Genomic DNA, 27938 nt, shown 5'->3' on the forward strand with positions numbered 1-27938 from the left:
GTGACGTGCCTGGCATGTTTGAGCCCCAGCAGCACGTGCACAGGGAGTGTCCTTCAGGACTGCAGATTTAGAATGAGAACCAGGTGGAGCACAACCCAGGGTTTCTGACAAATACCACAGCCTAAGCCAGAGACACAGAGAGGGAGCAAGGGTTCCAGAGATTGTTCCTGAACACATTCCTGAAGCCTGCCCATCTCTGGGGTCACTTGCATTTGATTTCAGCTGTGCTCCAGTGGCAAACAAAATTCTAAATTGCCCAAATTTATAGCAGGCAAAAGGACTAAGCCAGAGCGTGAGTCTCCAGCAGGAACCACTTATTCCTGGTGACCCTGCTGAGGATCACCTGTGGCTATTCTGAAAGCCCTGATCAGTATCCTCTGAAAAGTGCTGAGAAATGAATTCCTGATCCCTGCCCGTTTCTCTCCTGCCAGTCACAGGTCTGGCATGCTCAGATATACCTGCTCCCTTATGGCTCCCCATTCATGGCTCTCTCCTCCAGCATCATTTTGGAGCATGGTTTTGCTGCCACCATATGTGAGAGGTGTGGCGTTCCCATAGATAAGTTGTACAGCAGGCATTGACTAAGTTGTTTGCCTGCCCCTGGTTGTTCTGGAAAGCTCTCAAGCGGTGCTGACATGCCCCTGGTTAGAGGCCACCAGACAAGATGACCTCTAGTCTCTCCCCTACTCTAAGAGGCCACAAGCAAGTACAGTGGATGCTGTCAAACAGGACCAGATCAGAGATAACTACAGAGCATAGAAACTGGTAATGAAGGAGAAATGGAGATGACGCATGTAATTCAGCACTTTTAACCTCTGAGAGGGCTTCCCTGATAGCTTAGTTGGTAAAGAATCTGCCTGTAATGCAGGAGACCTGGGTTCAATCCCTGGGTTGGGAAGATCCTCTGGGGAAGGGAAAGGCTACCCAGACCAATATTCTGGCCTGGAGAATTCCATGTATAGTCTATGGGGTTGCAAAGAGTCAGACACGACTTCTTCTTTAAAAGAAAGAAGAACCTCTGAGAATGAGGAGACATTAATCTTCCAGTTTCCACATTTCTGAGCAGAGGAAGATACTTCCTGAGCGTTACTGACTCAGTTAGCAGTGACTGAGAAGGCAGGGTAAGAGGAAGAGGGGAGAAAGGGGGAAAATCTAAAATAGATCAAGAAAATATGGGTGGCTATAATCCACATAAATGTGCCCAAATAATTCCAGTACAGGCACCATTGATAACACAGCTGATGTCTAAGGAACATGAGGAACTTCTGTTTAAACCCCATCAGGCTTCCCCAACTTCATATCCTGTTATGGGAATTCAAAGACCCTACTGATCTTTCCCCTCTTAATGTCAATTACAGAAGGGCACAAGTTGCCTGGTTAAAGCTCAAAGTGGTTCTCCTTTTGTGGGAAATGGTAACAAATATTAAACAATCAACACAGAGATAACGAGCGAGGAAAATACCCCTTGCCTTGGGTTGCTAAACGGGGCTGTGTTTAGCAACCAGGTTACCTGGTCACCTGCCAGGTTACCTGGTACTGGCCAGGGTCAGGGTGTGGTGAGATGCACAGTTGGGGGGCAGGAGACAGAAGTTGGGGGGACAGGAGACACAGCAAGGGAAGAGGTGCCAAGGTGAGTGAGTGCTGGACACACAGGGATCCTCTTTCCAGCACCTGAGGCCCTGGTTCCTACGGCTCTTCCTTTGATTCTCTGATTACCCCAGTATCTCTCTCAGCTACATGATTCAGTAAGTTCCTCTTTCTGCTTAGGAAAAACAAAACTCAGAATAATAGCAAATGCAAAGGAGCCTCTGATCTCAGAGACAAGAGGGAAGATGCAAAATCTGAAGTGACACACTACAATTCAATCTTTAGAAATAGTTCATTTATTTTAGAAAACTAACAAGAATGTTAAAAGCATGGGCTGTTGGAACCAATAAGCTAGAAAGACTTAAGGAGAAATGAAGATGCTCACAGGCAATTCTTAATTACCCCCGGGGCACGCGGGTGGCAGACAAAATAGATGATGATACAGAAAAGCCAAAAACCTAATTTTAACTAAAAGCCCCATCCTCTGAACTGACAAAATTAGCCCTGCCAACAAGAAGCGCACTTGACAGAACATTGCATCTCCTCATGGTGAATCACTGGGAGGGCAGAATGACGGGCCAGAAGGAAGGAAAAAGAGAACCTGTCCGGATGACCCACAGGAGGGTAATAATTTACAGCGAAGGGGATGCAAGTCTTGGCTGCATCCCGTCTTCCCTCTTCAGGTTCCCTGGACACACTGGGGAAGGTGATAGATTTGACATCGGGGATTTCTTTCTATCTTGGGCACCATCTGGCATTTGCCACTGGTTTTCAAGAACCCTAGGGATTAAGTACCATATTCAAGGTTTCCAGAAGCAAAAATGCCATCTGGTTAAGGCTGGAAGGGTATACTCCCTTGGCCCAGCCAGCTCCATCAATAAATACAACTTTCTGAGTCCCTGGGACCCTCAGGGTCAAAGTTTCCACTTTAAGCACTTCTTTTCTTTTGCACACTCTCCCCTGAAGTCCTGTGGTGACTACTGTCATCACCCCTGTGATCCTTCATATCCTCTGGGATGTAGGTCCACGTGCAGGGTCAAGCCTCACAGGTTAGTCACCCATCCTCCTGGCTTCAGTTCAGTTGCTCAGTCGTGTGGACTGCAGCACGCCAGGCTTCCCTGTCCATCACCAACTCCCGGCTTCCCTGTCCATCACCTACTCAAACTCATATCCATTGAGTCAGTGATGCCATCCAACCATCTCATCCTCTGTCATCCCCTTCTCCTCCTGCCTTCAATCTTTCCCAGCATCAGGGTCTTTTCTAATGAGTCAGTTCTTTGCATCAGGTGGCCAAAGTATTAGAGCTTCAGCATCAGTCCTTCCAGTGAACACCCAGGACTGATCTCCTTTAGGATGGACTGGTTGGATCTCTTTGCAGTCCAAGGGACTCTCAAGAGTCTTCTCCAGCACCACAGTTCAAAAGCATCAATTCTTCAGTGCTCAGCTTTCATTATAGTCCAACTCTCACATCCATACATGACTATTGGAAAAAACATAGCTTTAGACTAGACGGACCTTTGTTAGCAAAGTAACGTCTCTACTTTTTAATATATAGTCTAGGTTGGTCATAACTTTTCTTCCAAGGAGCAAGCATCTTTTAATTTCATGGCTGCAGTCACCATCTGCAGTGATTTTGGAGCCTCAAAAAATTAAGTCTGTCACTGTTTCCATTGTTTCCCCATCTATTTGCCATGAAGCAATGGCACCAGATGCCATAATCTTAGTTTTCTGAATGGCGTAGGTGCTTGTAAACTCCCTTGGTAGGAGAACTCAGGTTGAGGAATTGTAAACTAAATCGGGAGGGGAAAAAAAACATTGTGCAATGAAAATCCATCACGTTGGTAAAGAACTGCCAACTTGATCAGATAAGGCAATGATTAGTAAACAGAGTTTCATTTTCGTAAATGTATCAGGACAAAAGAGAGCCCCATCTGGTCATGGTCTCTTCTCAGAGGATAGATGAGATTGTGTCCATCCAATATTCTGGCAGCAAAAAAATAAAACTGGGAGTGGCACTGCTCCCCAGGGGACGTTTGGAAATTGCTGGACATTTTTGGTCATCCCAAGGACAACACAATTGCCAAAAGGTAACTGTGGCATTTGATAGGCAGGGGCCAAAGATCATAAACACAATGCAATGAGTGGCACAGAATCGTTCTACCTAAAGTGACAACAGTGACCCCTAGAGAAAGGGTTAAAGGTTTCCTTCTAACTCAATACTGAGCTAACCTCTCTTGAGGCCCATGGGGCACAGCAGCTCCCCGTTCTCTAATTAGGTTGTTGTTGTTAATTGCTAAGTTGTGTCCAACTCTTTGTGACTCCACGGACCGTTGCTCACCAGGCTCCTCGGTCCACGGCATTTCCCAGGCAAGAATACTGGAGGTAGCCATTTCCTTCTCTGGGGGATCTTCCCCCCTAGGGCTCGAACCTGCATCTCCTGCTTGGTAGGTGGACTCTTTACCACTGAGCCACCGGGGAAGCCCTCTAATTAGGAGCAATGCCAAAAACGCGCCCCCTTTTCCCTGGGGCCTAGAAAAATGTATCCCAGATCAGGAAAAGCATTCCTTCACAACACCCCAGTGCCAGCCCCCCTAACCAATCCTCTCTACCATCTGGCATCAAATTAGAGATAGGAGGGGCCTCCTGAGCCCCCTCAGTCACATTCAGACAAGTTGTACCACTAGTTCCAACCTCCTCGCACCCAGAGCCCCGAAACCCGGAGCACAGAGGAAGAACTGGAGGCTGAGCACACGGAAAGGTGCCACTTTGCTCCCCGATGAGGTTGACCAGTTCTCCCGTAGAGACTCTGACTGAGGTGACAGGCTGGGGCAGATTCTTTCCATGTTAACATCAATACAACCCACTCTTCAGACCCAAAAATGGGTAGTGGGCTTGGGGCCTGGATACAGTGAACCCCTCAGGGCATCCAGAAGTACATTCTCTGTGGCTCAGCTGGTCAAGAATCTGCCTGCAATGTGGGAGACCCAGGTTCAATCCCTGGGTCAGGAAGATCCCATGGAGAAGGGAATGGCTATCCACTCCATTATTCTTGCCTAGAAAAGCCCCATGGACAGAGGAACCTGGTGGGCTACATACAGCCCATGGGGTCCCAAAGAGTCGGACACAACTGAGCGACTAACACTTTCACTTTCCCTGGTTAACAGGCCTAGGACAGACCTCCAATTCCTCTGGGCGAGCTCGCTGTCTTTGACAGAAGAAACAAACAGAGCTGGCAGGCGGAAACGTTCTAACGACGGTTCAGTGGTGGCTCCAAACTTCCGTCTAAAATACTGATTCCAAAGGTGAGGCATGTAACCCAAATAAAGGAAACCTAGGGCCCAGCTAAACTTCTGTCACTCAAGTTTGCAGTTCCTGCTGCAACATGCCTGTTTATTCTTATCTCCATGGCAACTCGTCTATCTTTTCCAGTCAACATCCTGTCCCTGGTAATCACAGGACTGGCCAGGCAAACAAGCTGGGGCCTGGGGGGCTGCAGTCCATGGAATCTGGGTCAGAATGGATGCTCAGACGGCCATGGGGCTGAGAGGCAGATGGTGCATCAGGGCTGAGGGCTGCTGTGCTCCGTGGGCCCCACACTTGTCCACAGAGGGACAGCACATGAGGCTGAGACAGGAGGAGGGGACAGGCTAAGCATCTGGGGGAGCAGATGGGGAGGAGGAATGGCTGCTGGAGACGGTGACAAACGCTTGGCAAGTGGGACCTGATGCTATTTATTTTTAAGTGGGGGAGAAGCTAAAAAAAGGAACTGGGTGGGTTTGAGCAGCTGGACACAGTTCTTCCACATCATCACTGAAGTTTTTCATTTTCTAATAAAAACACTAACCAGAGGGTAAGAGAGGATGGAGAAGGACATGGCAGAGGGGGAGACTGGTGCACCCCAGGGAGGGCGAACGAGGGGTGGACATCCCACAGGCCAGAAAGAGGAGATCGGAGACAGCAAAAGAAAAATGATGCGTCCTGTGAAAGAGAACGGTGGCCAGAGTGAAACGCTCAGGATTAGGAGGACCTAAACCCCAAAGTCATTCCAGGGTTCCTTCCCATCTCTGTTCCAACCTGCCAGGACACTGCTCCCCTTGCTTCCTTTCTCAAGGCACCTGGGTCATTTCCACTGTTTGTGTTTTACCAGTTACCCTTCTCTCTCATGTTACCACCAGCATGGTAAGTTCCTGAAGGATCAGTTCAGTTCAGTTCAGTCGCTCAGTCGTGTCTGACTCTTTGTGACCCCATGAATTGCAGCATGCCAGGCCTCCCTGTCCATCACCAACTCCCGGAGTTCACTCATACTTACATCCATCAAGTCGGTGATGCCATCCAGCCATCTCATCCTCTGTCGTCCCCTTCTCCTCCTGCCCCCAATCCCTCCCAGCATCAGAGTCTTTTCCAATCAGTCAACTCTTCGCATGAGGTGGCCAAAGTACTGGAGTTTCAGCTTTAGCATCATTCCTTCCAAAGAAATCCCAGGGCTGATCTTCAGAATGGACTGGTTGGATCTCCTTGCAGTCCAAAGGACTCTCAAGAGCCTTCTCCAACAACACCTGAAGGATAGCGTGGCCTATATTTCAATCTGTGCACTGAAGGCCCACTCTGACTGTGTGTGTGCTCAATAATTACCTTGCAATTGTTTCTCCCATTGCCTTACATAAGTTCCAGAATTTCCTGACTTCCTTACTATCCCATCTCCATCCTATAGCCAAGCCAAATAAACATATGAAGGCAGTCAGAAAGTAACACTTCCTTCCTATGTGTGTACAGAGCATCAAAAATTCACTGCTCAATGAAGTTAAATTTTCTAAGCTCTGTTTGCTAGTTCAATTCAGATCGAACTAGCAGTGGACACTCCTGAGAGAGAGAGTCACTGCAGTGGTAAAGACAAAGCCGGTTTTGCTTAAACAGAACAATTTAAGTTGTTCCATAGTTTGGATGTCCAGCTGAGTTTAAAAAAAAAAAAAAAAGAAGAGGCTATAACTCGGGATCCAAATCCATGCAGCATATGAAGGAATTTCAGAGGACTTTCAAATAACTAAGCGAACAACTGGTTCCTGGCACACTCGGAAAGCTTAAGCCGTATATTAAGTGGCTAGGTTCCTGCTAAAAGTTCTGGAATGGCTGACAAAACTGTCTCACCCTGTATTCCTACTCTTCCACTACCCACCTTCGAGGTGACTCAGTGGTAAAGAATCTACCTGCCAATGCAGGAGACGCAAGAGACCTGGGTTCAATCCCTGGGTTGGGAAGGTCCCCTGCAGTAGGAAATGGCAATCCATTTATCCTTGCCTGGAAATCCCATGAACAGAGGAGCCTGGTGGGCTACAGTCCATGGGGTCACAAAGAGTCAGACGTGACTGAGCACAGCCACGGCCACATCCAGGGTATTTCATCTCTGCTCTGGATTCTGTAGAAGTCTCTTTCTTAACTGACACACTGGCCTCTGACCTTTCTCCCTCTACTTCATGAAGCACACGCACTCTGACCCTCCACTATGCAAGGTGCTTTGGTGGTTGTTTCATTGCTTACGAGGAAGGGTAGAGGTGAGGAGATACCCCTCATCCAAGGTAAGGAGTATTGGCTGCGTTTTGCTGGAGCAGCTGTGAAGAGATACCCCACGCCCAAGGTAAGAGAAACCCAAGTAAGATGGTATGTGTTGCAAGAGGGCATCAGAGGGCAAACACACTGAAACCATACTCACAGAAAACTAGTCAATCTAATCACACTAGGACCACAGCCTTGTCTAACTCAATGAAACTAAGCCATGCCCGTGGGGCAATCCAAGATGGGCGGGTCATGGTAGAGAGATCTGACAGAATGTGGTCCGCTGGAGAAGGGAATGGCAAACCACTTCAGTATTCTTGCCTTGAGAACCCCATGAACAGTATGAAAAGGCAAAATGATAGGATACTGAAAGAGGAACTCCCCAGGTCAGTAGGTGCCCAATATGCTACTGGAAATCAGTGGAGAAATAACTCCAGAAAGAATGAAGGGATGGAGCCAAAGCAAAAACAATACCCAGCAGTGGATGTGACTGGTGATAGAAGCAAGGTCTGATGCTGTAAAGAGCAATATTGCATAGGAACCTGGAATGTCAGGTCCATGAATCAAGGCAAATTGGAAGTGGTCAAACAAGAGATGGTAGGAGTGAATGTCGACATTCTAGGAATCAGCGAACTGAAATGGACTGGAATGGGTGAATTTAACTCAGATGACCATTATATCTACTACTGCGGGCAGGAATCCCTCAGAAGAAATGGAGTAGCCATCATGGTCAACAAGAGTCTGAAATGCAGTACTTGGATGCAATCTCAAAAATGACAGAATGATCTCTGTTCGTTTCCAAGGCAAACCATTCAACATCCCAGTAATCCAAGTCTATGCCCCAACCAGTAACGCTGAAGAAGCTGAAGTGGAACGGTTCTATGAAGACCTACAAGACCTTTTAGAACTAACACCCAAAAAAGATGTCCTTTTCATTATAGGGGACTGGAATGCAAAAGTAGGAAGTCAAGAAACACCTGGAGTAACAGGCAAATTTGGCCTTGGAATATGGAATGAAGCAGGGCAAAGACTAATAGAGTTTTGCCAAGAAAATGCACTGGTCATAACAAACACCCTCTTCCAACAACACAAGAGAAGACTCTATACACGGAGATCACCAGATGGTCAACACCGAAATCAGACTGATTATATTCTTTGCAGCCAAAGATGGAGAAGCTCTATACAGTCAGCAAAACAAGACCAGGAGCTGACTGTGGCTCAGACCATGAACTCCTTATTGCCAAATTCAGACTTAAATTGAAGAAAGTAGGGAAAACCACTAGACCATTCAGGTATGACCTAAATCAAATCCCTTATGATTATACAGTGGAAGTGAGAAATAGATTTAAGGGCCTAGATCTGACAGAGTGCCTGATGAGCTATGGAATGAGGTTCATGACATTGTACAGAAGACAGGGATCAAGACCATCCCCATGGAAAAGAAATGCAAAAAAGCAAAATGGCTGTCTGGGGAGGCCTTACAAATAGCTGTGAAAAGAAGAGAAATGAAAAGCAAGGGAGAAAAGGAAAGATATAAACATCTGAATGCAGAGTTCCAAAGAATAGCAAGAAGAGATAAGAAAGCCTTCTTCAGCGATCAATGCAAAGAAATAGAGGAAAACAACAGAATGGGAAAGACTAGAGATCTCTTCAAGAAAATCAGAGATACCAAAGGAACACTTCATGCAAAGACGGGCTCGATAAAGGACAGAAATGGTATGGACCTAACAGAAGCAGAAGATATTAAGAAGAGATGGCAAGAATACACAGAAGAACTGTACAAAAAAGATCTTCACGACCCAGATAATCACAATGGTGTGATCACTGACCTAGAGCCAGACATCCTGGAATGTGAAGTCAAGTGGGCCTTAGAAAGCATCACTATGAACAAAGCTAGTGGAGGTGATAGAATTCCAGTTGAGCTATTTCAAATCCTGAAAGATGATGCTGTTAAAGTGCTGCACTCAATATGCCAGCAAATTTGGAAAACTCAGCAGTGGCCACAGGACTGGAAAAGGTCAGTTTTCATTCCAATCCCAAAGAAAGACAATGCCAAAGAATGCTCAAACTACCACACAATTGCACTCATCTCACATGCTAGTAAAGTAATGCTTAAAATTCTCCAAGCCAGGCTTCAGCAATATGTGAACCGTGAACTTCCTAATGTTCAAGCTGGTTTTAGAAAAGGCAGAGGAACCAGAGATCAAATTGCCAGCATCCGCTGGATCATAGAAAAAGCAAGAGAGTTCCAGAAAAACATCTATTTCTGCTTTATTGACTATGCCAAAGCCTTTGACTGTGTGGATCACAATAAACTGTGGAAAATTCTGAAAGAGATGGGAATACAAGACCACCTGACCTGCCTCTTGAGAAATTTGTATGCAGGTCAGGAAGCAACAGTTAGAACTGGACATGGAACAACAGACTGGTTCCAAATGGGAAAAGGAGTTCGTCAAGGCTGTATATTGTCACCCTGTTTATTTAACTTATATGCAGAGTACATCATGAGAAACGCTGGACTGGAAGAAACACAAGCTGGAATCAAGATTGCTGGAAGAAATATCAATAACCTCAGATATGCAGATGACACCATCCTTATGGCAGAAAGTGAAAAGGAACTAAAAAGCCTCTTGATGAAAGTGAAAGTAGAGAGTGAAAAACTTGGCTTAAAGCTCAACATTCAGAAAACCAAGATCATGGCATCTGGTCCCATCACTTCATGTGAAATAGATGGGGAAACAGTGGAAACAGTGTCAGACTTTATTTTTGGGGGCTCCAAAATCACTGCAGATGGTGACTGCAGCCATGAAATTAAAAGACCACTTACTCCTTGGAAGGAAAGTTATGACCAACCTAGATAGCATATTGAAAAGCAGAGACATTACTTTGCCAACAAAAGTTTGTCTAGTCAAGGCTATGGTTTTTCCTGTGGTCATGTATGGATGTGAGAGTTGGACTGTGAAGAAGGCTGAGCACTGAAGAATTGATGCTTTTGAACTGTGGTGTTGGAGAAGACTCTTGAGAGTCCCTTGGACTGCAAGGAGATCCAACCAGTCCATTCTGAAGGAGATCAGCCCTGGGATTTCTTCAGAAGGAATGATACTAAAGCTGAAACTCCAGTACTTTGGCCACCTCATGCGAAGAGTTGACTCACTGGAAAAGACTCTGATGCTGGGAGGGATTGGGGGCAAGAGGAGAAGGGGGTGACAGAGAATGAGATGGCTGGATGGCATCACTGACTCGATGGACATGAGTCTGAGTGAACTCCGGGAGTTGGTGATGGACAGGGAGGTCTGGCGTGCTGCGATTCATGGGGTCACAAAAAGTTGGACACGACTGAGCGACTGATCTGATCTGATCTCATTGCTTACAGACTAAAATCCAAACTGGGAAGCCCCTTAACAATTACAGCCCATTTCACTTTCCAACCTTAAGACCTACCATACTTTATCAGTGACACAGCATCACTAGTCACTGCTATCTAGACACTTTTACATCTGTGTGCCTTTGCACAAGCTGTCTGCTCTACTAAGAATGTGTTCTTATTCTTTCTTCAAGCTTCAGCTCAGTGTCAGGAGAACAACGGCTCTGGACCAGCCCAAACTGGGTTCAGGTTCTCGCTTTCCACCTTTTAACTGTGCTGTCCAGAGCAAGTTCAGGTTCTCGTCTACCCAGTTCACAGCTACTTACGTGAGTGAGTGAGTGAGTGAGTGAGTGTGTATGTGTGTGTGTATGAGTCGCTCAGTCATGTCCAACCCTTTGTGACCCATAGACTGTAGCCTGCAGGGCTCTAGGCCATCCTAAATCTGGCAGAGTTGGTCACCTATTTTCTGTTTCTAATCTAAGGTAGCTCAGATGGTAAAGAATCTGCCTGCCAATGTGGGAGACCCAGGTTCCATCCCTGGGTCAGGAAGATCCCCTGGAGGGCATGACAACCCACTCCAGTACTCTTGCCTGGAGAATCCCCATGGACAGAGGAGCCTGGCGGGCTATAGTCCATGGGGTCACAAGGAGTCGGACACAACTGAGTGAATAAGCATATAACCTAAGGGATAGGTAGCATTGATCTATAGATATTAGATAACACAATTTTTTATATTGCAAAGTACGTACAATTATTCCCATTTTACAAAGAAGGGAGTAAAAGGGCAATTTACCTAAACTGGCCCCAGGTTCCACGCACTGGTAAGTACAGAGCAGGGATTCACACGGGCTTCTCTAACTCAGTGTCCTCATACTCCCTGCTACAACCTCACATCTGTGTTTAACAGTGAGTCTTCTTTAGACTGAAATCTTCAAGAAATTTGTCTCTTCAGTGTCAGATACAAAGTAGATTTCCAAGAAATGTTTGTTCCACAAATACTTCATGCATGTGTTCCTTTAGCAACAGTTGATACTCACCAACTGCCAATTTTAGGACCTCAATAATAGCAACAACAATTCGATTTTTAAAGAGAAATTGGAATTCACCATTACATAAGGGGGTTTAACATATCTCCCAAGAAAATGACACCTAAGAGACCAAAAGTAGGAATACAGAATTGATGAATAAAAATGAATAGGGCTAGTATCCAAATTTAAAGGATGAAAAATTATGTGTTCAGAAATGACATGATCTTATATGTAGAAGGCACTAAAGAATCTATTTAAAAAATTAGAACCAATAAAATCAGCAAAGTTGCAGTATATAAGATTAACAGGCAAAAATCAATCACATGTCTATACATCAATAAACAATCTGAAAAATAAATTGATAATTCCATTGGCAATAGCATCAAAAAGAATAAAATACTTAGGTATAAACTTACCAAAGGAGGTAAAATACTTGCATACTGAACACTACAAAACACTGTAGATATGACACCCATATTTATGAGTTGTAATACTTAATATTCGGAGAAGGCAATGGCACCCCACTCCATATTGTCAAGATGACATTACCACCCAAAGCTATCTACAGATTCAGTGAAATCCCTACCAAAATCCTAATGCTTTTTGTTTCCAGAAATAGAAATATTTATCTTAAGCTAAGTATGGAATCTTAAGGGACCCCCGAATGACCAAACTGAACTGAATTGAATGACCAAAACAATCTTGAAAGAGAATAGGAAAGTCAATCAAGATGGTGGCATGAGAAGGTCCTGAACTCCTCTCCTCCCATGGAGGCACCAAATGTATAGCTAGGCATGGAGCAATTCATGGTGAAAGAAACCCATAAAATATATTAAAGTACCAAATAGAAATCACAGAGCTGAAGAATATGGGTTTCAACAGCTCAACAATGGACTAGATTAAGAGGAATACAAGATCAGCAAACTCAAAGACAGGGCAGTAGACTTCATCCAATCAGAAGAGCCAAAAAAAAAAAAAAAAAAAGATGAAAATGAGTGAAGAGAGCTCAAGGGACTAACAAAGGCCATCAAGCAGACTAAAGTACTAAGGGATCCCAGAAGGAAAAGAGAGAAAGGGAGCAAAGAGAGCACTTATTCACAGAAATGATGGCAAAATAAACTTCTATAACCTGGGGAAATAAACAGACATCTGTATCAAAGAAGCCCAAACAGTATCAAGTAAGATAAATCTAAAGAGACCCACACAAAGACACACTATAATTAAACTGTGAAAAGTTAAAGATGGAGATGATCTTAAAAGCAGAAAAAGAAAGCAACTTGTTATGTACAAGAGAACTCCCATAAAACTTTTAGCATATTTTCCAACAAAAATTTTGTAGGCCAGAAAGACTGGCACAATATCACAATATATTCAAATAACTGAAGGAAAACCCTGCCAACCAAGAAATATACTACCTGACACAAATAATTCACAATCTGTATGGAAATACAAAAGACCCTGAACAGCCAAAGCAACCTTCAGAAAGAAGAATGGAACTGGAGGAATCAGCCTTCCTGACTTCAGACTATACTACAAAGCTACAGTCATCAGGATAGTATGGTACTGGCACAAAGACAAATATAGATCAATGGAACAAAATAGAAAGTTCAGAGATAAATCCACACACCTATGGACAGCTTATCTTTGACAAAGTTGGCAAAAATGCACAATGGAGAAAAGACAGTCTCTTCAACAACTGGTGCTGGGAAACTGCATGTAAAAGAATGAAACTAGAAAACTTTCTAACACCGTACACAAAAATAAACTCAAAATGGATGAAAGACCTAAATGTAAGACCAGAAACTATAAAACTCTTAGAGGAAAACATAAGCAGAACACTCTCCAACATAAATCACAGCAAGTACTGCAATGACTCACCTCCCAGAATAATGAAAATAAAAACAAAAACAAACAAATGGAACCTAATTAAACTTAAAAGCTTTTGCACAATGAAGCAAACTGTAAGCAAGGTGAAAAGACAGCTCTCAAAATGGGAGAGAATAACAGTATACAAAACAACTAACAAAGAATTAACCTCCAAAATGCACAAGCAGTTCATGCAGCTCAAACCCAGAAAAAGAAATGCCAAAAAAAAAAAAAGGAATGCAAATCAAAACCACAATGAGGTGTCATCTCACACTGGTCAGAATGGCCATCATCAAAAAGTATACAAACAGTAAATGCTGGAGAAGGTATGGAGAAAAGGGAACCTCTTACACTGTTGGTGGGAATGCAAACTAGTACAGCCACTATGGAGAACAGTGTGGAGATGTCTTAAAAAACTGGGATTATAACTGCCATATGACACAGCAATCCCACTGCTGGAAACACACCCAAAGGAAACCAGAATTGAAAGAAACATATGTACCCCAATGTTCACTGCAGCACTATTTACAATAGCCAGGACATGGAAACAACCTAGATGCCCATTGGCAAATGAGTGGATAAGGAAGCTGTGGTACATGTACACAGTGGAGTATTACTCAGCCACATAAAGGAATGCACTTGAGTCAGTTCTAATCAGGTGGATGAACCTAGAGCCTATTATACAGAGTGAACTCAATCAGAAAGAGAAAAATACTGTATATTAATATATATAGTAATTAATAAAATACTGTATATTGCATACATATGAAATTTAGAAAGACAGTACCAACGACCCTACATGCAGAGCAGCAAAGACAGACTTTCGGACTCAGCCGGAGAAGGTGAGAGTGGGATGATGTGAGAGAACACCAGTGAAACATGTACATTCAGTCAGTTCAGTCAGTTCAGTCACTCAGTCATGTCCAGCTTTTTGCAACCCCAAGGACTGCAGCACACCAGGCTTCCCTGTCCATCACCAACTCCCAGAGTTTACTCAAACTCATATCCATCGAGTCGGTGATGCCATCCAACCACCTCTTCCTCTGTCGTCCCCTTCTCCCCCTACTTTCATTCTCTCCCAGCATCAGGGTCTTTTCAAATGAGTCAGTTCTTTGCATCAGGTGGCCAAAGTATTGGAGCTTCAGCCTCAAGACACCCCCAACTTAACATGTACATTACCATATGTAAAACAGATGAACCGTGCAAGTTCAATGCATGAAACAGGGCACCCAAAGCCAGTGTTCTGGGACAACCCAGAGGGATAGAGTGAGGAGGGAGGAGGGTTCAGGATGGTGGGCCACATGTGTTGACCTGTGGCCAATTCACGTTGATGCATGGCAAAAACCATCACAACATTGTAAAGTAGTTATTCTCCAATTAGAATAATTGGAAAAAAACAAAAGCACTACCTGGCAAAGTTGTCCTTCAGGATTGAAGGAGAGATAGAGTTTTCTAGAAAAAAAACAAAACCAGAAAAAAAAAGTTGAAGGAATTCATTATCATTAGATCAGTCTTACAAGAAATGTTAAAGGGATTTTTTTTAAGTTCAAACAAAAGGATGCTAATTAGTAACAGGAAAACATGAAAGTATAAGCCTACTGGTAATGGTGAAAATACAGTTAAATTCAAAATATTGTAATGTTGCAATGGTGGATAAATCACTTATAACTCTAGTATAAAGGTTAAAAGCAAAAAAGATTTAAAAATAATTAGAAGTACAATAATTTATTAATGAATACACAATGTAAAATATGCAAATTGTGACATCAAAAACATAAAATGTGTGGAGTGGAAAGAAAAATCCAGAGCTTTTGAAGTTAACTTGCTATCAGCATAAAATAGATTGTTATAAATATGTTCTCTGAAAGCATCATGGCAACCACAAAGCAAAAACCTATGGTAGATACACAAAGATAAAGAAATCAAAGCATACCACTACAGAAAATCATTTCACAAAGGAAGAGAGCAAAAGAGAAACCAAACAACAAAGGAATTATAAAACAAACAGAAAATAATAAAATGACAATAGTAAGTTCATAACCATCAGCAATTACTTTAAATGTAAATGAACTAAATTATCCAATCAAAAAACAGACCGACTAAATGGATCACAAAACGAGATCCAACTATATCGTGCCTACAGTAGACTCACTTCAGCATTAAGGACATGCATAGTGAAAGGATGAAAAAAAATATTTTGTGAAAATGTAAACTAAAAAAGGCCGGGGTAGTTAAACTCTTCAACAAATGGTGCTAAGGAAACAGGATATCCACATGCAAGGCACTGCATCTGAGCCCTCACATTATACCAGATACAAAAATTAATTCAAAGAATCAAAAATCTAAACATCAGCGATTTCCCTGGTGATCCAGTACAAGACCCCGCTCTTGGAATACAGGAGGTGTGGGTTCCAATCCTGGTTGGGGAGCAAGATCCCTTACACTGTGTGGTGCAGCCAAAAACAACAAAACCAAACTACTAAACATCAGAATCGAAACCATAAAACTCTTATAAGAAAACATAGGAAAAAAATTTTCATGATATTGAATTTATCAATGATTTCCTGAATAGGATACCAAAAAGCATAGGCAAGTTAAAAAGAGATAAATTACACACTTCACCAAAATTAAAATTTTTTTGCATCAAACACTATTAACAGAGTGAAAGGCAATCCATAGAATGAGAAAATATTCAGAATTGTGTATCAATAGTAGGTTAATATCCAGAATAAAGAACTCCTACAACTCAACAACAGAAGAACAACCCAATTCAAAAGTGAGCAAAGGACTTGATTAGACATTTATCCAGAGAAGATATACAAAAGGTCAATAAGCATATGAAAAGATGCTCAATGTCACTGTTATGGAAATGCAAATAAAAACCACAATGAGACACATGAACCACACCTTCACACCCATGAAGATGGTTATAATAAAAAAAAAGTGTTAATGAGGATATGGAAAAATTGAATCCTTATGCACTTTTAATGAAAATGCAAAATGGTGTAGCTATTGAGGAAAACAGTACGGCAGTTTCTTAGAAATTAAAAATAGAATTATCATATAATCTAGCAATTCACTTCTAGGTATATATTCAACAGAAATGAAAGCAGGGATAGAACATATATTTGGATATCAGTATCCACAGCAGTGTTATTCACAATAGACATAAGTCAGAAACAATCATAATATCAATCAATGCCTAAATGTGTAAACAGTTTAGGATATATATGTAGAATGGAAATACTACTCAGTCTTAAAAAGAAAGGAAATTCTGATAGATACTGCAACATGGAAAGTTATAATCATAACACAAAAGGACAAATATTACACAATTCTACTTATATATAGTACTTAGAATAGTCAAACCCATAGAAAAAGAAAATAAAATAGTGGTTTCAAGGATGAGAGGAAAGGGGTAACAGGAGTAATTGTTTAGCAGAAACTGAGTTCCAATTTGGGATGTAAAAAGCATTCTGGATATTGATGGTGATCACGGCTGCACAATGTGAATGTATTTAATGACTCCGAATTGTACACTTAAAAATGATTAAATTGGTCAACTTTCTGTTATTTGTGGGTTATCATAAGAATCATTAGGCCTTGTCTAATAGATTTGCTGAACAGTGAATATGCACAGTGTTCATACACATGTGGGCCATCATCAAACTGTACATGTACTAAGCCAGAAGAGGAATGTAAATACATTTTAAACATTTATCAAGAAGTGTATGCTCACCAACAACAAAGCTTAGCAAAAATTAATGCACCAGTAAATCACTTTAAATTAGACGTACTTAAACTAAAAGCTTTGATTGCGGGAACAATAAAATGGATAAACTTTGGCAAGTGTGACCAAATAAGAAAATAAGATGAAATAAAGAACAGGAAATGACACATAAGACATTTTAAATCACTGGAGAATAAATGGCAAATATTTGGAAAACTAGATAAAATATAATTTATCTAGAAAATATAAAGTATCTAAAATTCTCATAGAAAAAGTAGGAAGACTAAAAGAAAGCATAAACAGAGAACAACTGAAACAGGGGTCAAAGCTCTACATTAACTCTGATATTGTTGTTGTTTAGTTGCCAAGCTGTGTCCAACTCTGAGACCCCATAGACTACAGCAGCTCATGGGGTCGCAGAGTCGGACACAACTAAACAACTGAACAACAAGACTGCAGCTTCCCTGTCCTTCTCTGCCTCCTGGAGTTTGCTCAGACTCATTTCCATTGAGTTCATGATGCCATCCAACCATCTCATCCTCTGTCACCCCTTTTCCCCAGCATCAGGGTCTTTTCCAATGAGTCGGCTCTTCACATCAGATGCCAGTACTGGAGCTTCAGCATCAGTCCTTCCAATGAATATTCAGGGTTGATTTCCTTTAGGACGGACTGATTTGATCTCCTTGCTGTCCAAGGGACTCTCAAGAGTCTTCTCCAGCACCACACTTAGGAAGCATCAATTCTTCAGGATTTAGCCTTCTTTATGGTCCAACTCTCACATCTGGACATGATTACTGAAAAACCATAGCTTCCCAGGGGTGTTAGTGGTAAAAATTTTGCCTGCCAGTACAAGTGATATAAGAGGCATGGGTTTGATTCTTGGGTTGGGAAGATCCCCTAGTGAGGGGCATGGCGACCCACTCCAGCATTCTTGTTGGGAGTGTCCCATGCACAACAAATGACTCTTCTACATGTAGCTGTCCAGTTTTCCTAGCACCACTTATTGAAGAGGCTGTCTTCTCTCCATTATATATTTTTGCTTCCTTCATCAAAGATAAGTTGCCCATAGGTGCATGGGTTTGTCTCTGGGCTTTGTATCTTGTTCTATTGATCTACATTTTGTTTTTGTGCCAGTACCATACTGTCTTGATTACTATAGCTTTGTAGTATAGTCTAAGTCAGAAAGGTTGATTCCTCCAGCTCCATTTTCCTCTCTCAAGATTGCTTTGGCTATTTGGGATCTTTTATGTTTCCATACAAATTGTGAAATCTTTTGTTCCAGTTCTATGAAAAATGCCATTGGTAACCTAAGAGATTGCATGGAATCTGAGATTGCTTCAGGTAGTATAGTCAGTTTTACAATATTGATTCTTCCAATCCAAGGACATGATATATCTCTCTGTGTCATCTTTCATCAGTGTCTTGCAGATTTCTGCATACAGGTCTTTTGTCCTCCCTTCAGTTCAGTTCAGTTCAGTCGCTCAGTCATGTCCAATTCTTTGTGACCCCATGAATCGCAGCATGCCAGGCCTCCCTGTCCATCACCAATTCCCGGAGTTCACTCAGACTCACGTCCATCGAGTCAGTGATACCATCCAGCCATTATTCCTAAGAATTTATTCTTTTTGCTTTAACAGTGAATCAAATTGTTTCCTTAACTTATCTTTCTGATTGTTCAACATTGCTTATTAGAGAAATGGAAATCAAAACTACAATAAGGTGTCACCTCACATTGGTCAGATGGCCATCATCAAAAATTCTATAAACAATAAATGCTGGAGAGAATGTGGAGAAAAGGAAACCTTGTGCTGTTGTTGGGAATGTAAATTGATACAGCCATTATGGACAACAGTATAGGGATTCCTTAAAAAAAAAAAAAAACTAGGAATAAAATCACCATATGACCCAGCAATCTCACCACTGTAATCCCTGAGAAAATCATAATTCAAAAAGACATATGTATCTCAATGTTTACTGCAACACTGTTTACAAGAGCCAGAACATGGAAGCAACCTAGATGCTCATCAAGAAATTGTGGTACATATATACAATGGAATATCACTCAGCCATTAAAAAGAATGGATGTGTTAGTTGAACTGAGGTGGATGAACTTAGAACCTATAATACAGAGTGAAGTAAGTCAGATAGATAAAAACAAATATATATTATCATATGTATATGGAATCTCCAAGGGAATGGCCAGCCCTTGGACAAGTCCATTGTGTGTGAAAGTCACTCAGTCACTGGATCATCGAAAAAGCAACAGAGTTCCAGAAAAACATCTACTTTTGCTTTATTGACTACGCCAAAACCTTTGACTGTGTGTATTACAACAAACTGTGGAAAATTCTTCAAGAGATGGGAATGCCAGACCACTTGACTTGCCTCCTGAGAAATCTGTATGCAGGTCAGGAAGCAACAGTTAGAACTGGACATGGAACAACAGACTGGTTCCAAATCGGGAAAGGAATACATCTAGGCTGTATATTGTCACCCTGCTTCTTTAACTTATATGCAGAGTACATCATGAGAAATGCTGAGCTGGATGAAGCACAAGCTGGAATCAAGATTGCCAGGAGAAATATCAATAACCTCAGATACACAGATGACACCACTCTATGGCAGAAAGCAAAGATGAACTAAAGAGCCTCTTGTTGAAAGTGAAAGAGGAGAGTGAAAAAGTTGGTTAAAACTTAACATTCAGAAAGCTAAGATCAAGGCATCTGGTCCTATCACTTCATGGCAAATAGATGCGGAAATTATGGAAACAGTGACAGACTTAATTTTGGGGGGCTCCAAACCACTGCAGATGGTGACTGCAGCCATGAAATTAAAGATGCTTGCTCCCTGAAAGAAAAGCTATGACCAACCTAGACAGCATATTAAAAAGCAGGAACATTACTTTGCCAACAAAGGTCTGTCTAGTCAAAGCTATGATTTTTCCAGTAGTCATGTATGGATGTGAGAGTTGGTCTATAATGAAAGCTGAGCAGCAAAGAATTGATGTTTTTGAACTGTGGTGTTGGAGAAGACTCTCGAGAGTCCCTTGGACTACAAGGAGATCCAACTAGTCCATCCTAAAGGAGATCAGTCCTAAATATTTATTGAAAGGAATGATGCTAAAGCTAAAACACCAATACTTTGGCCACCTGATGCGAAGAACTGACTCATTGGAAGAGACCCTGATGCTGAGAAAGACTGAAAGCGGGAGGAGAAGGGGATGACAGAGGATGAGATGGTTGGATGGCATCACTGATGTGATAGACGTGAGTTTGAGTAGGTGATGGACAGGGAAGCCTGGTGTGCTGCAGTCCAAGGGGTCCCAAAGAGTTGGACATGACTGAGCAACTGAGCTGAACTGAATGTGGAATCTAGACAAATGGTACTGATGAACATATTTGCAGGGCAGGAATACAGACACAGATGTAGAAAATGGACTTGTGGACACAGTGGAGAAAGAAGAGGGTGGGATGAATCGTGAGGGCCAGGTTGAAACATATACATTGCTATGGCTAAAACAGATAGCTAGTAGGGAGTTGCTGTACAGCACAGAGAGCTTAGGTTCATGCTCTATGAGGACCTAAGGTGTGGGATGTGGAGGTGGAAGGGAGGCTCAAGAGAGAGGGGATATATGTGTATTTATGGCTGACTGGTATTTTACGGCAGAAACCAACACAACATTATAAAGTAACTATCTTTCAATTTAAAAAATTCTAAATTAAATAGCTGCAAATCAAATACAGGAATGGTTCAAAGAACTCTTGATCAAGTAAGATTTATACCCAGAATGGAAGGATGATTCAGTATTAAAAGTGTTACAAATCCATGTAACTCATGGGATTAAATAAAGGAGAATAATCACATGATCACTCAATAAATGCCAGTAAAGCAAGCTTTTTTAAGTTGATAAAGAAGGTATGTTAAAAATCCAGAGAAAGTATTCCAACTAGATTCAAGAAAAAGAAATACTTTCTTCTGTCTTTCAAAACTGTACCACTGGACCAAATAGAGTAAGACAATTAAATGCAATATAAGCGAAAATTGTTGGCAAAACCAAAATTGTCATTGTTTGTAGATGATATGACCATTGATCTAATAAACTCAATAGGAACAACTGAAAAATCACGAGAGCTAAAAAAATTATCTAACGTAGATGCAAAATGATCAACTCAAAACAAAAATCAATACCTTTCCCACAGGACAACAATAATCCAAAAAGTAATGCACAAGTCTTCAAAGAAATGATGAAACCTTATGTGAGAATATACAGGACGACCTGAATAAGTATTCAAGGCTGAGAAGATTCAGCACCATGGATAAGTCAACTCTACTCAAATAAAGATACAATTAAAAGCAAATCTAATAAATTCCAATATAAATACCAAAGGGCATTTTGAGAAACTTCACTTTTCAGGAATTCTAAGATTCCTATAGAAGCAGCAATGTGCACAAACAGCAAATGTAACTCAGAAACAGAATGAAAAGGAGCATAGCACTTTCCTTGCTAACATTCAAAACTCTAGTGCTTAAAACAGCAATAATCAAACAGGTCAATACAACAGAAAAGAGAACCCCCACATTAACCCATGTGTATATGGATATTTACAATATATTGAAGGTGATCTGTAATCAGTGAGGGAAGTACAGATCATCGAATAAAACAATTGTAAAATGTGAAGAGCATTCCTGTTGGAAGGCATACAAAAACAGGCTGACCAGATTTGGTCCCTGGACCATGGTTTACCAACTTCTGCTCTATTTTTGGTATCTACTCTAAAGAAACACTTTATGAAAAGGAGGCCTGGATAGGCATCCTACTGAAGCTGTGTTTTCAAAAGAAAAAAAAAAAAAAATAGAAGCAACCTAAATTTTCAATAGAAGAACTTTAACAATAGAATAAATCAACTTATGACATATCAATATGTCCAGTTATGCAGCTCTGCATTCTGTAATATAGAAATATCTTTAAAACATACTATGAGGAAGGAAAAAAGTGCAAATGTTAAAATATTTATACATTTCTAAATCACACATACACAAACACATATATATACACAAAGTAGGAAAGCTGAGCAAGGCTATACTGCAACCTGATGACAATGGCTACCTTTCATGACAGGGAAGTGAATGAGCAAGATGATGGGTATCTTAGAGGAACTTCAGCCATATCTGTGTTTTTCTCCAAGATCATATAGTCATGAATGACTTCATAAAGAATAAAAAAGGAAACCTAGGAATCTTTCCACTGAATGACCTTAGAGCTTGGCCATGTCCCCTGAGTACCAAGTCAAAGAACATGGGTGGGAAGATAGAATTGAGATGACCATCACACCCAAGTCATGACTGCTCATGGTACTGGAAGCCTTCCTCTCTAGGCAGCACTGAGGTCCCTGGAGGCAACTAAATAAGCCTAGGATGTCACAGCTATGGCCGCAGCTATACCCTGTTCAAACACAAAAGCAACCACTTAAGGGCAAGGCATGCTTTTAAAGCAAATTTGATATTTAAAAACCTACAACTGACAAATAGGTAAAGCATTTGAAAGTGATTCACCAAATGACATCACAGAGAACTCTTTTAGCGACATTCGGTTAAACACAGTAGATGAGACATCTCTGCTCCCTTTACAAACCCCATTAAAATGAGGAGTAAACATTTAAGAAGCTATAAATCTTCTTAAAGGTATAATTCCCACAGTCAGGGAATGGAAGCAAATAGTGAACAGTGAACAGCAAATGAGCAAAGTCATACCATCCTTATAAGATAGAAAGCAGATGGATAAATTAACAGAGCTGAGAAACCTGAACACTAGATGCCAAAGAGAAGAAAGTCATTCATACACCAGTCCCCAGAAGTAACAGGCATTAGAGACACCATATACCACAGATGGCAGAGTAAACCATGGTGGGGAAAAAGCAGAGATTGGTTAAAAACCTGGGTTATGAGCATACAGACCACAAAGATAAAAGTCCGTCTTTCTCCCCACCCCAACCCATTATGAAGGTTTTTTTCCCATAAATAAATTGCATTAGAGAGATTCTCCAGTCAAGGACAGTAAGTAGAGTGACATTTCAGCATTACCAAAGATATCTGCATTAAGCCCCTAGAGAGAAAAACAGATTACATACAAAGAATCAAGAATCAAATGGCATTTCTCAACAGTAACATTAAAAACTAGAAGACAGTATCTTGAAAAGTTTTCAGGATAAATTGCCTTTCAACCTAAAATTCAGTGCTCAGATAATCAATTAAATATGAGAGTATAAAGAGACTTTTAGAAATACTAGGTCTCTCTCTCTCTCTCTCTCTCTCTCTCTATATATATATATACACACACACACACACACACATATATATATATATCTATATATCTCACCCATGATTCTTTTCTTAGGAAGCTACTGAAGGATGTGACCCAGCAAATCAAAGGAAGGGGGGAAAAACAATGAGATCTGAGGCCAAGACAACCTCGCAGAAAGGAGAGGGAACATGTCATGATGACAGCTGTACAGCAGATCTGAAGATAAATAATCCAAATGGGAAGGGAGGATGGGAGGTCTTCGAGAAAGATTCTCCAGCTAAAGAAGAGAGCTGACAGACTGCCAGAGAGGCCTGGCCACACGCAAAATAGAATACTATTCTGAAAAGTTTGGAAAGACATGATAACAGTAAACTACTTACTCAAACAAAACAGGCAAGGCGATTCTTACTCTGAGTTGGGGAAACAGTTGACTAAGAAAGGAAATGCAATTATAGTACACTGGCTGGTTTGGAAGCTAATGGGGGAGCCACATGTAACATAGTAATGATACTGTAAGCAATGACTTCTGATTTAACAAAAAATACAGAGATTATTGCATTAGGAGGAGAAGTGGGGAGTAGGTCTAAGAGGTTAAAACCTCATGTAGAAAGTAGTTACTATTTATAATTTATAAATGAAGAGTAATAGAATATACTTTAGAAAGACAGAGGTAAATACCAGAAACAATTAAGAGAACTTAAAGTTTCTTCTGATGGGTTAAGAACATAAGAGTAGGAGGAATGGAGACTGCTCTTCTATTTATTTATCTAAATGAAAGCTTGTGTAATATTTGAGTTTTGAATCATAAACATATATTTTTTTAAACTTCCTGAGTTTCAGTTCTTCCCGCTGTATAACAGGGATAATGATACTACTTATTTTGTAGCTCAGTCAGTAAAGGATCTGCCTGCAGTGCAGGAGACCTGGGTTTGATCCCTGGGTTGGGAAGATCCCCTGGAGAAGGAAATGGCAACCCACTCCAGTATCCTTGCCTGGAAAATCCCATGGACCGAGGAGCCTGGTGGGCTGCAGTCCATGGGGTCGCAAAAGAGCCAGACACGACTGAGCGACTAACACTAACACTTACTAAAATCACACGAGATAACGCGGTAGAAGTGCTTGGGGGACATTTTCACTTCTCTTGGGCCAATTTTTCAGAAGAGCTATTCCAGCAGTGGAAGTGTTCTGGTGGGTGGAGCTGTATTTCTTCTCTCTGGAGTGCAATGAAATGTCCAGTAATGAGTTATGGGATGTCTATGGTTTTGGGGTGACTTTGGGCTGCCTGTATCTTGGAGCTCAGGGCTGTGTTTCTTGCTGCTGGAGAATTTGCTTGGTATGTCTTGCCCTGAAACTTGTTTCAGCCAGAGAGGTTTACAGCATTATATGGAGAAGAGAAGAGTGAGGAGGGAGTTAGAGGTGACCCGAATGAGATGAGGTGGAATCAAGAGAGGAGAGAGTGGGCTATTCAGTAATCTCTTCCTTATGTGCACTCCACAACTGGACCGCTCAGAGTTGTTCACAGAGTTATACAGCAATCCCACTGCTGGGCACACACACTGAGGAAACCAGAAGGGAAAGAGACACGTGTACCCCAATGTTCATCGCAGCACTGTTTATAATAGCCAGGACATGGAAGCAACCTAGATGCCCATCAGCAGATGAATGGATAAGAAAGCTGTGGTACATATACACAATGGAGTATTACTCAGCCATTAAAAAGAATACATTTGAATCAGTTCTAATGAGATGGATGAAACTGGAACCTATTATACAGAGTGAAGTAAGCCAGAAAGAAAAACACCAATACAGTATACTAACACATATATATATGGAATTTAGAAAGATGTTAACAATAACCCTGTGTACGAGACAGCAAAAGAGACACTGATGTATAGATCAGTCTTATGGACTCTGTGGGAGAGGGAGAGGGTGGGGAGATTTGGGAGAATGGCATTGAAACATGTATAATATCATGTATGAAACGAGTCGCCAGTCCAGGTTCGATGCACGATACTGGATGCTTGGGGCTGGTGCACTGGGACGACCCAGAGGGAGGGTATGGGGAGGGAGGAGGGAGGAGGGTTCAGGATGGGGAACACAGGTACACCTGTGGCGGATTCATTTCGATATTTGGCAATACAATATTGTAAAGTTTAAAAATAAAATAAAATTAAAAAAAAATTAGAGCTATTCCATAGTCAGGCTGTGTGGAGCCAGTCAAAACACAAGTGGTCTAAGAACTGAGGGCTGTGTTGTCAGTTCATCTAATGCCAGAAGTGCACAAGCATCAAGGAGATGGGATGTAGATGAGTCACTTGAGCAGCTCGAGCATCAAGGAAGACTCCTTGTCTGAAGTCAAAGAAGCTTGAATAGATCACGTGTGACCGAGTTTGACTTCTTTCTAATCAAACCAACCATCTGTTCTTAAACAAATTACTTACATTCCCGGTCTCTAGCTTCCCTATCTGTAAAACTGGAGGTAGTAACATTTGCCCTGAAGGGTTGTTGTGATGGGTAGATAACTTAAGGAATGAGAAAGATCTCTGTGCAGTCTGGCAGAGTTCCTTGTATGGCATAGGCTGGCACTTACAATAGTCTCATGCTCATCTACTCCTGAGAATAACTAACCTCCAATTTCTAACATAAACTGAGCATCCAGGGTCAGCTAAGCAAAGCTTCCTGACGGCGGGTTTCCTCTCTTCCCTTTTCTCTCAATAACCTTTGATTAGTTAATGATACTTATTCACTGTAGAAAAGGCTGAAAATATGTGAGCAAAAACCAGAAAATATGCATTACAAATAATCCCACCAGTAAATAGTTAGCCATCATTGACATTTCAGTGTATAACCCTCCACACACTTCTCTGTGTTTGTATTTTTAAATAAAAGGTGAATTTTTATTATACCTGTTATCCTTATTCTTCACCTTCTCACAGTAAAAAGTATTTTAATATCATCAGTTTCAAAAGCTGAATAATTGGCTTGGTAGATGTCCTGAACCTCTTACATCATATTCTTTCCTGTCACCCTTCAGGGGATACACAGTGACCCTTCCAACACTTACTCCGGCCCACTGAGTGGCTTTCAGGGTTGGCAGCAGAGGAAAAAGCAAGAGCCACCTTAAATTCGTGTTTCCATACATGCTGGTGATCACAAGTACATTTATTCCAATCCAGCTCATCTCAAACAAGGCCAGCAGCTGTTCGATATGCTTTTTTAAGCAGCTTTTATTTCTAGGCCCTGGAAGGAATGTGAGATATTTTGGAAGTCTTGCACATTTCTGACTTCTCAGAGCTTTAAAAAATGAATACATATGCACATATAAAAATGCACAGTGTGTGTGTGTGTGTGTATATATATATGCTATATACAGTCACAACACATACACCCAACATATATTATACATAATATATAAATATACATTGTAAATAAATATACATTGTAAAAACACATTGTGCTAAGTATGTGCATATTATTTGGTGAAAAAGGGGCTATTTTACCCCTCCACTGATAGCAGGAACACTGGAAACTCAAGCTCTGCCACCTTCAGTCAGTAATTTGGATTTTCTGGGAGGAAAAGAGAGACCCAGATTCAGAAAGACATATCCAACGCTTCAGCAGGTACATAGTAAGATTGTGCTTCTTCCTAAGTCCATCCCTAGAAAACTGCTAGGCACTACACTGTGGTCAGAGTGAAGTGAGAGCTGCTCAGTCTGTCCGACTCTTGCGACCCAGTGGACTATACAGTCCATGGGATTCTCCAGGCCAGAATACTGGAGTGGGGAGTCACTCCCTTCTCCAGGGGACCTTCTTGACCCAGGAATCGAACCAGGGTCTCCTGCATTGCAGGCAGATTCTTTTACCAACTGAGCTATCAGAGAAGCAAGCCTGATTAGAGGGACCACCACTTGTCTGTGCTAAAGAAGCAGAAACCAGGGTCTCTCAGGTAAAGAACCTCATCTCACAAACCACCTACACAGGCCTGTTTCAACTACTTCCATTCAAGCCATGGATCTCATCTTTGGCTCAGTATTCTTTTCCAAGGCTACAATTCCCCAGGGCAAGGGTTTGTGCTGTGCACTTAAGAGGGGAGAACGGACAGGAGTCCCAGGGCCACAGCAACGATGAGACGGCAGCCGCTGCCCAGCTCAAGCCTAAACTGGGAGGGACAGGCAAGGCAGCAGAAACTCCAGAGCCGGCCAGACCCCAGGGTCTGAATCCCTGAAACCTGACTCTATTCTAAGGCTCTGCTGTCAGCGGACTCAGTAATAGGAAGTTTAAGAAAACCTTTAAAAGTGCTTTTGTCTTTCTAAACATGTTTGAACTAACCGGTGGAATGCTTTGCAGAATTCTCCCACTCAGACCAAGAAGGGTTAAAGCATGGGTTTGTATTCCCCCAGAGAAGAAAACGTACAGCCAGGGAACGGCGCAGCGTTCCCCACGTCGTTAATGATCCTTCAGGGTGGAAGACAATGAGAGGGGTGCCAACATGTCACCATCCACCAGGGAACA

General features: G+C 41.7%; 1 protein-coding gene across 8 annotated transcripts in view; it reads right to left on the bottom strand.

The window, feature by feature from the left end:
• Window positions 1-27938, bottom strand: part of HHAT (hedgehog acyltransferase) — a 376524-nt gene that overhangs the window by 81541 nt on the left and 267045 nt on the right. The gene's annotated exons all lie outside the window — the stretch shown is intronic.

The sequence above is a fragment of the Bos taurus genome, chromosome 16 (genome assembly GCF_002263795.3).
Source record: "Bos taurus isolate L1 Dominette 01449 registration number 42190680 breed Hereford chromosome 16, ARS-UCD2.0, whole genome shotgun sequence".
Lineage (NCBI taxonomy): Eukaryota > Metazoa > Chordata > Mammalia > Artiodactyla > Bovidae > Bos > Bos taurus.